Below are 10,777 nucleotides of genomic sequence, written 5' to 3' on the forward strand. Positions count from 1 at the left end.
AAATTGGAAATTTACATTTTTCATTTTTGTCAGACATTTGTAATATTTTCACAATGAGCTAATTAACTCAATTGGAGCATTTCTAGCATGTTTGGTTGAAATTGGAAATTTACATTTTTCATTTTTGTCAGACGTTTGTGAATTTCTCACAATGAGCTAATTAGCTCAATTAGAGCATTTCTAGCATGTTTGGTTGAAATTGGAAATTTACAGTTTTCATTTTTGTCAGACGTTTGTAATAATTTCACAATAAGCTAATTAACTCAATTAGAGCATTTCTAGCATATTTGGTTGAAATTGGAAATTTACCTTTTCCATTTTTGTCAGACGTTTGTGAAATTCTCACAATGGGATAATTAGCGCAATTAGAGCATTTCTAGCGTGTTTGGTTGAAATTGGAAATTTACATTTTTCATTTTTGTCAGACGTTTGTGAATTTCTCACAATGAGCTAATTAGCTCAATTAGAGCTTTTCTAGCATGTTTGGTTGAAATTGGAAATTTACATTTTTCATTTTTGTCAGACGTTGTGAAATTCTCACAATGGGATAATTAGCGCAATTAGAGCATTTCTAGCGTGTTTGGTTGAAATTGGAAATTTACATTTTTCATTTTTGTCAGACGTTTGTGAATTTCTCACAATGAGCTAATTAGCTCAATTAGAGCATTTCTAGCATGTTTGGTTGAAATTGGAAATTTACATTTTCCATTTTTGTCAGACGTTTGTGAAATTCTCACAATGGGATAATTAGCGCAATTAGAGCATTTCTAGCGTGTTTGGTTGAAATTGGAAATTTACATTTTTCATTTTTGTCAGACGTTTATAATATTTTCACAATAAGCTAATTAGCTCAATTAGAGCATTCTAGCTTGTTTGGTTGAAATTGGAATTTTACATTTTTCATTTTTGTCAGACGTTTGTAATCTTTTCACAATAAGCAAATTAGCTCAATTAGAGCATTTCTAGCATGTTTGGTTGAAATTGGAATTTTACATTTTTCGTTTTTGTCATACGTTTGTAAAATTCTTACAGTAGGCTTACTTGCGCAAATTGAGCATTTCTAGCGCGTTTCTGTGAAATTGGAAATTAACATTTCACATTTTTGTCAGACGTTTGTAATATTTTCACAATGAGCTAATTAGCTCAATTAGAGCATTTCTAGCATGTTTGATTGAAATTGGAAATTTACATTTTTCATTTTTGTCAGGCGTTTGTAATAATTTCACAATAAGCTAATTAACTCAATTAGAGCATTTCTAGCGTGTTTGGTTGAAATTGGAAATTTACATTTTTCATTTTTGTCCGACGTTTGTGAATTTCTCACAATGAGCTAATTAGCTCAATTAGAGCATTTCTAGCATGTTTGATTGAAATTGGAAGTTTACATTTTTCATTTTTGTCAGGCGTTTGTAATAATTTCACAATAAGCTAATTAACTCAATTAGAGCATTTCTAGCGTGTTTGGTTGAAATTGGAAATTTACATTTTTCATTTTTGTCAGACGTTTGTAATATTTTCACAATGAGCTAATTAACTCATTTAGAGCATTTCTAGCATGTTTGGTTGAAATTGGAAATTTACATTTTTCATTTTTGTCAGACGTTTGTGAATTTCTCACAATGAGCTAATTAGCTCAATTAGAGCATTTCCAGCATGTTTGGTTGAAATTGGAAATTTACATTTTTCATTTTTGTCAGACGTTTGTAATAATTTCACAATAAGCTAATTAACTCAATTAGAGCATTTCTAGCATGTTTGGTTGAAATTGGAAATTTACATTTTCCATTTTTGTCAGACGTTTGTGAAATTCTCACAATCGGATAATTAGCGCAATTAGAGCATTTCTAGTGTGTTTGGTTGAAATTGGAAATTTACATTTTTCATTTTTGTCAGACGTTCATAATATTTTCACAATAAGCTAATTAGCTCAATTAGAGCATTTCTAGCATGTTTGGTTGAAATTGGAAATTTACATTTTTCATTTTTGTCAGACGTTTGTAATATTTTCACAATAAGCTAATTAGCTCATTTAGAGCATTTCTAGCATGTTTGGTTGAAATTGGAAATTTACATTTTTCATTTTTGTCAGACGTTTGTAATAATTTCACAATAATCTAATTAACTCATTTAGAGCATTTCTAGCATGTTTGGTTGAAATTGGAAATTTACATTTTTCATTTTTGTCAGACGTTTGTAATATTTTCACAATGAGCTAATTAGCTCAATTAGAGCATTTCTAGCATGTTTGGTTGAAATTGGAAATTTACATTTTCCATTTTTGTCAGACGTTTGTGAAATTCTCACAATGGGATAATTAACGCAATTAGAGCATTTCTAGCGTGTTTGGTTGAAATTGGAAATTTATATTTTTCATTTTTGTCAGACGTTTGTGAATTTCTCATAATGAGCTAATTAGCTCAATTAGAGCATTTCTAGCATGTTTGGTTGATATTGGAAATTTACATTTTTCATTTTTGTCAGACGTTTGTAATAATTTCACAATAAGCTAATTAACTCAATTAGAGCATTTCTAGCATGTTTGGTTGAAATTGGAAATTTACATTTTTCATTTTTGTCAGACGTTTGTGAATTTCTCACAATGAGCTAATTAGCTCAATTAGAACATTTCTAGCATGTTTGGTTGAAATTGGAAATTTACATTTTTCATTTTTGTCAGAGGTTCATAATATTTTCACAATAAGCTAATTAGCTCAATTAGAGCATTTCTAGCTTGTTTAGTTGAAATTGGAAATTTACATTTTTCATTTTTGTCAGACGTTTGTAATATTTTCACAGTGAGCTAATTAGCTCAATTAGAGCATTTCTAGCATGTTTGATTGAAATTGGAAATTAACATTTCACATTTTTGTCAGACGTTTGTAATATTTTCACAATGAGCTAATTAGCTCAATTAGAGCATTTCTAGCATGTTTGATTGAAATTGGAAATTTACATTTTTCATTTTAGTCAGGCGTTTGGAATAATTTCACAATAAGCTAATTAACCCAATTAGAGCATTTCTAGCATGTTTGGTTGAAATTGGAAATTTACATTTTTCATTTTTGTCAGACGTTTGTAATATTCTCACAATAAGCTAATTAACCCAATTAGAGCATTTCTAGCATGTTTGGTTGAAATTGGAAATTTACATTTTTCATTTTTGTCAGGCGTTTGTAATAATTTCACAATAAGCTAATTAACTCAATTGGAGCATTTCTAGCATGTTTGGTTGAAATTGGAAATTTACATTTTTCATTTTTGTCAGACGTTTTTGAATTTCTCACAATAAGCTAATTAGCTCAATTAGAGCATTTCTAGCATGTTTGGTTGAAATTGGAAATTTACATTTTTCATTTTTGTCAGACGTTTGTAATATTTTCACAATAAGCTAATTAACTCAATTAGAGCATTTCTAGCATGTTTGGTTGAAATTGGAAATTTACATTTTCCATTTTTGTCAGACGTTTGTGAAATTCTCACAATGGGATAATTAGCGCAATTAGAGCATTTCTTGCGTGTTTGGTTGAAATTGGAAATTTACATTTTTCATTTTTGTCAGACGTTCATAATATTTTCACAATAAGCTAATTAGCTCAATTAGAGCATTTCTAGCATTTTTGGTTGAAATTGGAAATTTACATTTTTCATTTTTGTAAGACGTTTGTAATATTTTCACAATAAGCTAATTTGCTCAATTAGAGCATTTCTAGCTTGTTTGGTTGAAATTGGAAATTTACATTTTTCGTTTTTGTCAGACGTTTGTAAAATTCTTACAGTAGGCTTACTTGCGCAAATTGAGCATTTCTAGCGCGTTTCTGTGAAATTGGAAATTAACATTTCACATTTTTGTCAGACGTTTGTAATATTTTCACAATGAGCTAATTAGCTCAATTAGAGCATTTCTAGCATGTTTGATTGAAAATGGAAATTTACATTTTTCATTTTTGTCAGGCGTTTGTAATAATTTCACAATAAGCTAATTAACTCAATTAGAGCATTTCTAGCATGTTTGGTTGAAATTGGAAATTTACATTTTTCATTTTTGTCAGACGTTTGTAATAATTTCACAATAATCTAATTAACTCATCTAGAGCATTTCTAGCATGTTTGGTTGAAATTGGAAATTTACATTTTTCATTTTTGTCAGACGTTTGTAATATTTTCACAATAAGCTAATTAGCTCAATTAGAGCATTTCTAGCCTGTTTGGTTGAAATTGGAAGCTTACATTTTCCATTTTTGTCAGACGTTTGTGAAATTCTCACAATTGGATAATTAGCGCAATTAGAGCATTTCTAGCGTGTTTGGTTGAAATTGGAAATTTACATTTTTCATTTTTGTCAGACGTTTGTGAATTTTTCACAATGAGCTAATTAACTCAATTAGAGCATTTCTAGCTTGTTTGATTGAACTTGGAAATTTACATTTTTCATTTTTGTCAGACGTTTGTAATATTTTCACAATAAGCTGATTAGCTCAATTAGAGCATTTCTAGCATGTTTGGTTGAAATTGGAAATTTACATTTTTCATTTTTGTCAGACGTTTGTAATATTTTCACAATAAGCTAATTAGCTCTATTAGAGCATTTCTAGCATGTTTGGTTGAAATTGGAAATTTACATTTTTCATTTTTGTCAGACGTTTGTAATATTTTCACAATAAGCTAATTAGCTCAATTAGAGCATTTCTAGCATGTTTGGTTGAAATTGGAAATTTACATTTTCCATTTTTGTCAGACGTTTGTGAAATTTTCACAATGGGATAATTAGCGCAATTAGAGCATTTCTAGCTTGTTTGGTTGAAATTGGAATTTTACATTTTTCATTTTTGTCAGACGTTTGTAATATTTTCACAATAAGCTAATTAGCTCAATTAGAGCATTTCTAGCATGTTTGGTTGAAATTGGAAATTTACATTTTTCATTTTTGTCAGACGTTTGTGAATTTCTCACAATGAGCTAATTAGCGCAATTAGAGCATTTCTAGCGTGTTTGGTTGAAATTGGAAGTTTACATTTTTCATTTTTGTCAGACGTTCATAATATTTTCACAATAAGCTAATTAGCTCAATTAGAGCATTTCTAGCTTGTTTGGTTGAAATTGGAAATTAACCTTTCACATTTTTGTCAGACGTTTGTAATATTTTCACAATGAGCTAATTAGCTCAATTAGAGCATTTCTAGCATGTTTGATTGAAATTGGAAATTTACATTTTTCATTTTTGTCAGACGTTTGTAATAATTTCACAATAAGCTAATTAACTCAGTTAGAGCATTTCTAGCATGTTTGGTTGAAATTGGAAATTTACATTTTTCATTTTTGTCAGACATTTGTAATATTTTCACAATGAGCTAATTAACTCAATTGGAGCATTTCTAGCATGTTTGGTTGAAATTGGAAATTTACATTTTTCATTTTTGTCAGACGTTTGTGAATTTCTCACAATGAGCTAATTAGCTCAATTAGAGCATTTCTAGCATGTTTGGTTGAAATTGGAAATTTACATTTTTCATTTTTGTCAGACGTTTGTGAAATTCTCACAATCGGATAATTAGCGCAATTAGAGCATTTCTAGTGTGTTTGGTTGAAATTGGAAATTTACATTTTTCATTTTTGTCAGACGTTCATAATATTTTCACAATAAGCTAATTAGCTCAATTAGAGCATTTCTAGCATGTTTGGTTGAAATTGGAAATTTACATTTTTCATTTTTGTCAGACGTTTGTAATATTTTCACAATAAGCTAATTAGCTCATTTAGAGCATTTCTAGCATGTTTGGTTGAAATTGGAAATTTACATTTTTCATTTTTGTCAGACGTTTGTAATAATTTCACAATAATCTAATTAACTCATTTAGAGCATTTCTAGCATGTTTGGTTGAAATTGGAAATTTACATTTTTCATTTTTGTCAGACGTTTGTAATATTTTCACAATGAGCTAATTAGCTCAATTAGAGCATTTCTAGCATGTTTGGTTGAAATTGGAAATTTACATTTTCCATTTTTGTCAGACGTTTGTGAAATTCTCACAATGGGATAATTAACGCAATTAGAGCATTTCTAGCGTGTTTGGTTGAAATTGGAAATTTATATTTTTCATTTTTGTCAGACGTTTGTGAATTTCTCATAATGAGCTAATTAGCTCAATTAGAGCATTTCTAGCATGTTTGGTTGATATTGGAAATTTACATTTTTCATTTTTGTCAGACGTTTGTAATAATTTCACAATAAGCTAATTAACTCAATTAGAGCATTTCTAGCATGTTTGGTTGAAATTGGAAATTTACATTTTTCATTTTTGTCAGACGTTTGTGAATTTCTCACAATGAGCTAATTAGCTCAATTAGAGCATTTCTAGCATGTTTGGTTGAAATTGGAAATTTACATTTTTCATTTTTGTCAGAGGTTCATAATATTTTCACAATAAGCTAATTAGCTCAATTAGAGCATTTCTAGCTTGTTTAGTTGAAATTGGAAATTTACATTTTTCATTTTTGTCAGACGTTTGTAATATTTTCACAGTGAGCTAATTAGCTCAATTAGAGCATTTCTAGCATGTTTGATTGAAATTGGAAATTAACATTTCACATTTTTGTCAGACGTTTGTAATATTTTCACAATGAGCTAATTAGCTCAATTAGAGCATTTCTAGCATGTTTGATTGAAAATGGAAATTTACATTTTTCATTTTTGTCAGGCGTTTGTAATAATTTCACAATAAGCTAATTAACTCAATTAGAGCATTTCTAGCATGTTTGGTTGAAATTGGAAATTTACATTTTTCATTTTTGTCAGACGTTTGTAATAATTTCACAATAATCTAATTAACTCATCTAGAGCATTTCTAGCATGTTTGGTTGAAATTGGAAATTTACATTTTTCATTTTTGTCAGACGTTTGTAATATTTTCACAATAAGCTAATTAGCTCAATTAGAGCATTTCTAGCCTGTTTGGTTGAAATTGGAAGCTTACATTTTCCATTTTTGTCAGACGTTTGTGAAATTCTCACAATTGGATAATTAGCGCAATTAGAGCATTTCTAGCGTGTTTGGTTGAAATTGGAAATTTACATTTTTCATTTTTGTCAGACGTTTGTAATAATTTCACAATAAGCTAATTAACTCAATTAGAGCATTTCTAGCATGTTTGATTGAAAATGGAAATTTACATTTTTCATTTTTGTCAGGCGTTTGTAATAATTTCACAATAAGCTAATTAACTCAATTAGAGCATTTCTAGCATGTTTGGTTGAAATTGGAAATTTACATTTTTCATTTTTGTCAGACGTTTGTAATAATTTCACAATAATCTAATTAACTCATCTAGAGCATTTCTAGCATGTTTGGTTGAAATTGGAAATTTACATTTTTCATTTTTGTCAGACGTTTGTAATATTTTCACAATAAGCTAATTAGCTCAATTAGAGCATTTCTAGCCTGTTTGGTTGAAATTGGAAGCTTACATTTTCCATTTTTGTCAGACGTTTGTGAAATTCTCACAATTGGATAATTAGCGCAATTAGAGCATTTCTAGCGTGTTTGGTTGAAATTGGAAATTTACATTTTTCATTTTTGTCAGACGTTTGTGAATTTTTCACAATGAGCTAATTAACTCAATTAGAGCATTTCTAGCTTGTTTGATTGAACTTGGAAATTTACATTTTTCATTTTTGTCAGACGTTTGTAATATTTTCACAATAAGCTGATTAGCTCAATTAGAGCATTTCTAGCATGTTTGGTTGAAATTGGAAATTTACATTTTTCATTTTTGTCAGACGTTTGTAATATTTTCACAATAAGCTAATTAGCTCAATTAGAGCATTTCTAGCATGTTTGGTTGAAATTGGAAATTTACATTTTTCATTTTTGTCAGACGTTTGTAATATTTTCACAATAAGCTAATTAGCTCAATTAGAGCATTTCTAGCATGTTTGGTTGAAATTGGAAATTTACATTTTCCATTTTTGTCAGACGTTTGTGAAATTTTCACAATGGGATAATTAGCGCAATTAGAGCATTTCTAGCTTGTTTGGTTGAAATTGGAATTTTACATTTTTCATTTTTGTCAGACGTTTGTAATATTTTCACAATAAGCTAATTAGCTCAATTAGAGCATTTCTAGCATGTTTGGTTGAAATTGGAAATTTACATTTTTCATTTTTGTCAGACGTTTGTGAATTTCTCACAATGAGCTAATTAGCGCAATTAGAGCATTTCTAGCGTGTTTGGTTGAAATTGGAAGTTTACATTTTTCATTTTTGTCAGACGTTCATAATATTTTCACAATAAGCTAATTAGCTCAATTAGAGCATTTCTAGCTTGTTTGGTTGAAATTGGAAATTAACCTTTCACATTTTTGTCAGACGTTTGTAATATTTTCACAATGAGCTAATTAGCTCAATTAGAGCATTTCTAGCATGTTTGATTGAAATTGGAAATTTACATTTTTCATTTTTGTCAGACGTTTGTAATAATTTCACAATAAGCTAATTAACTCAGTTAGAGCATTTCTAGCATGTTTGGTTGAAATTGGAAATTTACATTTTTCATTTTTGTCAGACATTTGTAATATTTTCACAATGAGCTAATTAACTCAATTGGAGCATTTCTAGCATGTTTGGTTGAAATTGGAAATTTACATTTTTCATTTTTGTCAGACGTTTGTGAATTTCTCACAATGAGCTAATTAGCTCAATTAGAGCATTTCTAGCATGTTTGGTTGAAATTGGAAATTTACATTTTTCATTTTTGTCAGACGTTTGTAATAATTTCACAATAAGCTAATTAACTCAATTAGAGCATTTCTAGCATATTTGGTTGAAATTGGAAATTTACCTTTTCCATTTTTGTCAGACGTTTGTGAAATTCTCACAATGGGATAATTAGCGCAATTAGAGCATTTCTAGCGTGTTTGGTTGAAATTGGAAATTTACATTTTTCATTTTTGTCAGACGTTTGTGAATTTCTCACAATGAGCTAATTAGCTCAATTTGAGCTTTTCTAGCATGTTTGGTTGAAATTGGAAATTTACATTTTTCATTTTTGTCAGACGTTTGTAATAATTTCACAATAAGCTAATTAACTCAATTAGAGCATTTCTAGCATATTTGGTTGAAATTGGAAATTTACCTTTTCCATTTTTGTCAGACGTTTGTGAAATTCTCACAATGGGATAATTAGCGCAATTAGAGCATTTCTAGCGTGTTTGGTTGAAATTGGAAATTTACATTTTTCATTTTTGTCAGACGTTTATAATATTTTCACAATAAGCTAATTAGCTCAATTAGAGCATTCTAGCTTGTTTGGTTGAAATTGGAATTTTACATTTTTCATTTTTGTCAGACGTTTGTAATCTTTTCACAATAAGCAAATTAGCTCAATTAGAGCATTTCTAGCATGTTTGGTTGAAATTGGAATTTTACATTTTTCGTTTTTGTCATACGTTTGTAAAATTCTTACAGTAGGCTTACTTGCGCAAATTGAGCATTTCTAGCGCGTTTCTGTGAAATTGGAAATTAACATTTCACATTTTTGTCAGACGTTTGTAATATTTTCACAATGAGCTAATTAGCTCAATTAGAGCATTTCTAGCATGTTTGATTGAAATTGGAAATTTACATTTTTCATTTTTGTCAGGCGTTTGTAATAATTTCACAATAAGCTAATTAACTCAATTAGAGCATTTCTAGCGTGTTTGGTTGAAATTGGAAATTTACATTTTTCATTTTTGTCAGACGTTTGTGAATTTCTCACAATGAGCTAATTAGCTCAATTAGAGCATTTCTAGCATGTTTGATTGAAATTGGAAGTTTACATTTTTCATTTTTGTCAGGCGTTTGTAATAATTTCACAATAAGCTAATTAACTCAATTAGAGCATTTCTAGCGTGTTTGGTTGAAATTGGAAATTTACATTTTTCATTTTTGTCAGACGTTTGTAATATTTTCACAATGAGCTAATTAACTCATTTAGAGCATTTCTAGCATGTTTGGTTGAAATTGGAAATTTACATTTTTCATTTTTGTCAGACGTTTGTGAATTTCTCACAATGAGCTAATTAGCTCAATTAGAGCATTTCCAGCATGTTTGGTTGAAATTGGAAATTTACATTTTTCATTTTTGTCAGACGTTTGTAATAATTTCACAATAAGCTAATTAACTCAATTAGAGCATTTCTAGCATGTTTGGTTGAAATTGGAAATTTACATTTTCCATTTTTGTCAGACGTTTGTGAAATTCTCACAATCGGATAATTAGCGCAATTAGAGCATTTCTAGTGTGTTTGGTTGAAATTGGAAATTTACATTTTTCATTTTTGTCAGACGTTCATAATATTTTCACAATAAGCTAATTAGCTCAATTAGAGCATTTCTAGCATGTTTGGTTGAAATTGGAAATTTACATTTTTCATTTTTGTCAGACGTTTGTAATATTTTCACAATAAGCTAATTAGCTCATTTAGAGCATTTCTAGCATGTTTGGTTGAAATTGGAAATTTACATTTTTCATTTTTGTCAGACGTTTGTAATAATTTCACAATAATCTAATTAACTCATTTAGAGCATTTCTAGCATGTTTGGTTGAAATTGGAAATTTACATTTTTCATTTTTGTCAGACGTTTGTAATATTTTCACAATGAGCTAATTAGCTCAATTAGAGCATTTCTAGCATGTTTGGTTGAAATTGGAAATTTACATTTTCCATTTTTGTCAGACGTTTGTGAAATTCTCACAATGGGATAATTAGCGCAATTAGAGCATTTCTAGCGTGTTTGGTTG

The sequence above is a fragment of the Watersipora subatra genome, unplaced genomic scaffold (genome assembly GCF_963576615.1).
Source record: "Watersipora subatra unplaced genomic scaffold, tzWatSuba1.1 SCAFFOLD_42, whole genome shotgun sequence".
In the NCBI taxonomy this organism is placed as follows: Eukaryota; Metazoa; Bryozoa; class Gymnolaemata; order Cheilostomatida; family Watersiporidae; genus Watersipora; species Watersipora subatra.